At 48.0% G+C, this 5376-nt stretch overlaps 1 pseudogene; it reads right to left on the bottom strand.

Moving 5' to 3' along the window:
• Positions 1-3957: 3957 nt before the first annotated feature.
• LOC149280595 (5S ribosomal RNA) lies at positions 3958-4076 on the bottom strand (annotated as a pseudogene).
• Between the last annotated feature and the right edge of the window lie 1300 nt (positions 4077-5376).

The raw sequence follows: 5376 nt of genomic DNA, 5'->3' as shown, positions 1-5376 counted from the left end.
GTGAGAGGTAAGCAGGGGCTGGAGGGAGGTGTGATGTTTGTATATGTGTTTGTGAGCATAGATATGTCATTGTGTGTGAGCGTGGATATCTAATTATGTGTATGTGAGCATAGATGTGTAATTGTGTGTGAGCATGGATGTATAATTTTGTGTGAGTGTCAGCATGTATGTGTAATTCTGTATGTGTTAGCATGGATGAGTATGAGTAAGTGTAACTGAACCATACCCCGACAGGGTACACCTGCCAGACAAAACTCGTATTGAGGTAAAACAGGAGCTGACTTTATTGTGAACAGCATATATATTTATACAGACAACATTATTGGGTCAGGAGTATCATTCCATCAACTACCAGACAACCCGGGGCCAGTTCTATAGCCAGCATTGCCCACCTGAGAAAAAGTCACTATTTTGGGGTGATCCCGTGGTACCAATGGAGAGCTCAGAAATGTCTGAAACGTCCCCAGGAATAATCGGTGCAGTAGCCTGGCTGGGTAAATCCCGGTCCTAAAGATGAGTAATAAAACCAGAGCTCCCTTTCCGAAACCACCTCCGAGTGTTGCCCATCAAGAGCCTAGTGTAACCCCAAAAGAGGTGGAACAACTCAAATCTACCACCATGTATCCTCAGCATCAGGAGGTTACTGTGACAGAGGGCCCTGTGGTTTACAGTTACGCCCCTGCCCACATTCCCCACCAAATATGACAAACCACCCCTGCTATATAGGCTTTGTCCAGGATCTTACTTAACCAGGTCCTTTGATAAAAAGTCTTGTGTCTGTTTATTATAATCTAAAAGTAGCAGAAACAGCAAGGAAACAAAATAAACAAACGCTATGTAGTGCATCCTCCAGAGCCCAGGCATAGCCTACTTTTTATACCTGTGTTAAACAGCCCACAGTTGTCCCCAATCAATTTTCCTCAAACTAGGGAACCAGTCTATGAGGAAAGTTTGGACCAGTTAAACGCCCAGGTAGCGGGATAGAGAACGGCCACCCTACTGTTTTGGATACTCCATTCCAGTACTTGATGAAAAAGTATTTACAGCTGCAACAATTTCTCCCTGAGGCTGTATGTTCCTACTAGACAGATTCAAACGGTAACATCTTGGGTCCTAAATACACCCCATACCATGTCACAATATACTGTATATAAATAAATCTGGTTTAGCTTGTCTCAGTAACCCTCTGAAGTTTGAGTTCGGTAGAAGGGCCGTGGCGGATTCATGAGGAGACTCCTTGCTTGCCTGCCCGATCCATTCCTATGTCTAAAATAAGTCACCTGGCTCGTTTGGGGCACATGTTGACCGGAAAAATCCAGTTGACACTTGACTAGCGGGCTATGAGGGCTCTACATGGGCGGAAATGCTTCATGCGTCTGACCAGGACAAACGTAGAGACTCTGTTGAACTCCTGAGTGGATTGGAACTTTGCCACAAGCCATATTTGGACTAGAGACAGTGAGGACCCTGAGCTACTAAGCGACACCCTGATTGTGGGCAAGCCCCCTTGTGGGACCCGAAGTGGCATGTTCTATGTTCCCCAGATTATGTCTCCACAGGGGGTGCGAGGGGGATAATACTATTATCTCAATATATTGTTTATTTGTGAATTCCCCTTGCTGAACCTGAAGGAAGACTTTGTGTGTTTTTTCTGTTCTTGTATGTTAATTGCATTTGTTGTGTATAAATACCTGTATGTGTGTCTACTAAAGTTGGTTCTGTTCTTACGTTAACAGTGGTCCTGTCTGATGTATGGGGTGGGCTAGCTACAGTACCAGTGCGGCTCTGGAGCTGTGGCATCCCCCTTGTCTTTACAATGCCGGTTCTGTCTGGCTCTGAAGGGGTTAACCACTGATGTCTCGGCAGAACACAGCACAGTTTGGCTGGTGTACTCAGGGTACATGTCGTCCTGTTGCATGTGGTGGCAGCAGTGGGATGCTTCCTTTCTACCAGGATTGATTGTCGGGATGGGGGGATTTGGTCGCCTTGTCGGCGTCATGATCCTACCAGCAGATTTTCAGGGGCTGCTGTGGATCACCTGCTCATTATACACCACTGCTTTGCCTAAAGAGAAGTTGGTATAGCAGGATGTAGAGCTGGACAACCAATATCAGGCTCTGCACTGTTTGGCGGGTGTACCTAGTTGGGGTACAGGTTATCCTGTCACAAAGCTGATTTCTACATATAACTATAGCAAAGATAACAAAATTTGCCCAGCCTTCCAAAGGTAATACATGTTCCAGCCCCTGGAAATAAAGGGGTTAAATCAGCTAATTAAATACCCCGCTAGGTACGCTACTGCCTACCACTATAAAACACCTATCACTATGTACTGAGGCAGACATTGACAGGGGTACAGCATAACACCTATCACTATATACTGAGGCACACATTGACGGTGGTACAGCATAACGCCTTTCACTATATACTGAGGCATGCACTGAAGGGGCTAGAGCTTAACACCTATAACTATATACTGAGGCACATATTGACAGTGGTACAGCATAACACCTATCACTATATATTGAGCCACGCACTGACAAGGTACAGTATAGCACCTATCACTATATACTGAGGCAGATATTGACAGGGGTACAGCATAACACCTATCACTATATACTGAGGCAAACATTGACGGGGTACAGCATAACACAGTGTACACAAGTTTAAAATCAACTGTACTACAAATACAGACACTATATAATCTAGAAATATTACTGTGATGGAAACGATCGGTACCCCGACTGGGTACACCCACCAGACATTGTTTCCTTCTGCCCATAGTCAGAGGCCGTAGGCCGGGGGGGGGGGGGGCGGCATTATCTACCCCCCCCACACACCGGTACTTACCCTTAAACGGTCCTGCGGCGAGTCTCCCTGTGCTGCCACGGTGCCGGCTTGTAATGCTGAGCGCCGGAAATTCACATCACTTCCGGCGCTCTGCATTACAAGCCGGCACCGAGACCGAACAGGGAAACTCGCCGCAGAGGAGAGAGAGAGAGGGGCGCCGAGCGGGTAAGCGAAAACCACTCGGTGCCCCTCTCTCTCTCCTCCGCTTCAAAAAAAAAAAAAAAAAAACGCTTGGGGCAATTGCCCCAGTCGGCTCCATTGTAGGGCCGGCCCTGCCCATAGTCACCGGACATACAAGACTTGGATCATCAGGTTGAAATATTGCCGACGACAGCAGGAAGTACAGCCTTTCAGGAACCTCGGAGGCGCTGTAGTATATGGAAGTATTGCAATACAGCGCTCTAACGCCCTGAGAAGGGCAGCACCAAGGTTTACCTCAATAACAAGGCAGGACTCGTAGTGAGGTAAAAAAGGAACTCAGTTTATTTGGAAACACGGGTATTTAAACAGTACAAGGGGTTGAATTATATCCAATAGACACACAAGGTTCTTCATCCTGCCCTCCTTTGCACTCAGCCCACTTCAGCCCAGTAGGGGGTCTCTATTGTAGTCTGTGGGGGGGTAAATACGGATGGGTCCAGGAAACCTGCTGGATATCAGATCCAGGTACAAATACTAGTCATAAAGGTCTCTTATGATTGAGGTCTCCTTACCAGGGCCCATAGTCTGTAGGGAGGAGGCTGGCACTCAGGCCCCTCCAGCAGACCATGGCAAGGAGGCTTCCGTGACAATTACTATAACAAAATTGTAGCATAATAATATACGATATTAAAGATCGCTCTGTCAATGCAGCTGCACCAGTCAAATATTTAATAATCTCAAAAAGTGGCAAAAAAGCATTAAATAAACCTACAGGATCAGCTGCGTGCCAGAGTAACCACCAGCCGAGCGGAAAGAAACAGAATCTAAAAGAAATAGAGGATAATGCTTAAGTTAATAAATATATATAAGAATGTGATTATGTAAAAATATATTTTTCCAAAATAATTTAATTAATAATCATCCTAAATATCTCATATTCGAGCACAGCTTTCACACAAATTAAAAAGCCTATGACACCTGGTATCCCCAAGTAGTCTCCCATCCAGGTACTAACCAGGCCCAACCCCGCTTAGCTCCCGAGGTCAGACAAGATCAGGTGTACGCAGGATGGTATGGCCGTAGGCTCACAAAAATGGCATTAAATCTAATTTTCTTAATTTGATGGTGGATTTATGTTTGGAAAATCTACTTTTGATCTTCTGTTTCTCCCACATATAAAAGGTTACAAGGAAACATAAGTAGATAAACCACATAGGATGGTGCTGTTGCTGGTCCCAGCTCTTCAGCTGGTGCTCCGTGTGACCCCAGTGGTACCCATGGCAAGCAGTGACTGGCTGGTGAGTCTTTGTGGTTTCCTGTTTTCTCCCCTTTTCTCTTCCCTCTTCCTTCCCAGGCTATGTCAGGGTTAATGGTGGGTGCTGGTTCGGCTTTGGGGTTGGCTGGGAGTGATAGGTATGGAGTTCAGGTGGATCTGTTGGAAGGTTTGCAATCGTTTTTTAGGTTGTTTGAGGTTGGGTCAGGCCATGATACCAGTGCTGTTGGCCCTCAGTTGCCATGTAGGGTGTGGGATGTCTCGGCGGGTTCAGGGCCGCAGACGGCGGCTGGCCCTGTTCCAGTTTCGGCTTCTGGGAAATGGGAGTCTAGGTGTTTTCAGAGTTATGTGCGCTCGCACCTTGTTTAGTTCATTTTCTTTCTCGTGTTTGTCCTGTGTTTTTGTTTTCGGGATGCTTAGTTTGGATTCTGGGTCATTCCTATGTTTGTTTACTGGGCGGCGAGTAGGGCCTAGACAAGGTCGGCTTTTGGGCCTGGATCCTTGAGGTGGGAAGGTGTGTGTTCAAGGCACAGGCACAAGTGCAGGTAACGGTACAGGCGCAGGTAATGGTACTGGTACAGGCTCAGGTATAGGCACAGGCACAAGTGCAAGTAATGGTACAGGTGCAGGCACAGGTGCAGGTAACGGTACAGGCACAGGCTCAGGGGCGTAACTAGAAACCTCAGGGCCCCGGTGCGAGAATCTGTTAAGGGCCCCCCACCCCATCTATCCCTTTCTCACGATCTACCCTCTCCCTCCCTACCCCCTTCTCACGATCTACCCTCTCCCTCCCTACCCCCCTTTCTCACGATCTAGCCTCTCCCTTCCTACCCCCCTTTATCACGATCTACCCATTCCATCCCTACCCCCCCTTTGTAGGTCACTTACCGTCAACTTCTGTGTTGGGAGCGTGAGGCGTTTGTCTCGGGTGCCGGCGCTTCACTGCTGAGCGTCGGCATATGACGTCATATGCCGGCGCTCAGCGTGAAGCGCCGGCACCCGAGACAAATGCCTCACGCTCCCAACACTGCACTCTGGGCAGCGCTGAGGCAGGTGGCGGTGGCGACGGTGGCAGCAGCGGCGACGGCGGCAGCAGCGGCGGGGAGCAGAGG

Source organism: Sceloporus occidentalis, unplaced genomic scaffold, assembly GCF_023333645.1.
Source record: "Sceloporus occidentalis isolate IW3139 unplaced genomic scaffold, rSceOcc1.0.p SCAF_152, whole genome shotgun sequence".
NCBI classification, from domain to species: Eukaryota; Metazoa; Chordata; class Lepidosauria; order Squamata; family Phrynosomatidae; genus Sceloporus; species Sceloporus occidentalis.
The sequence above is the reverse complement of the archived record's forward strand: the minus strand, read 5'-3'. Positions and strand labels throughout refer to the sequence as shown.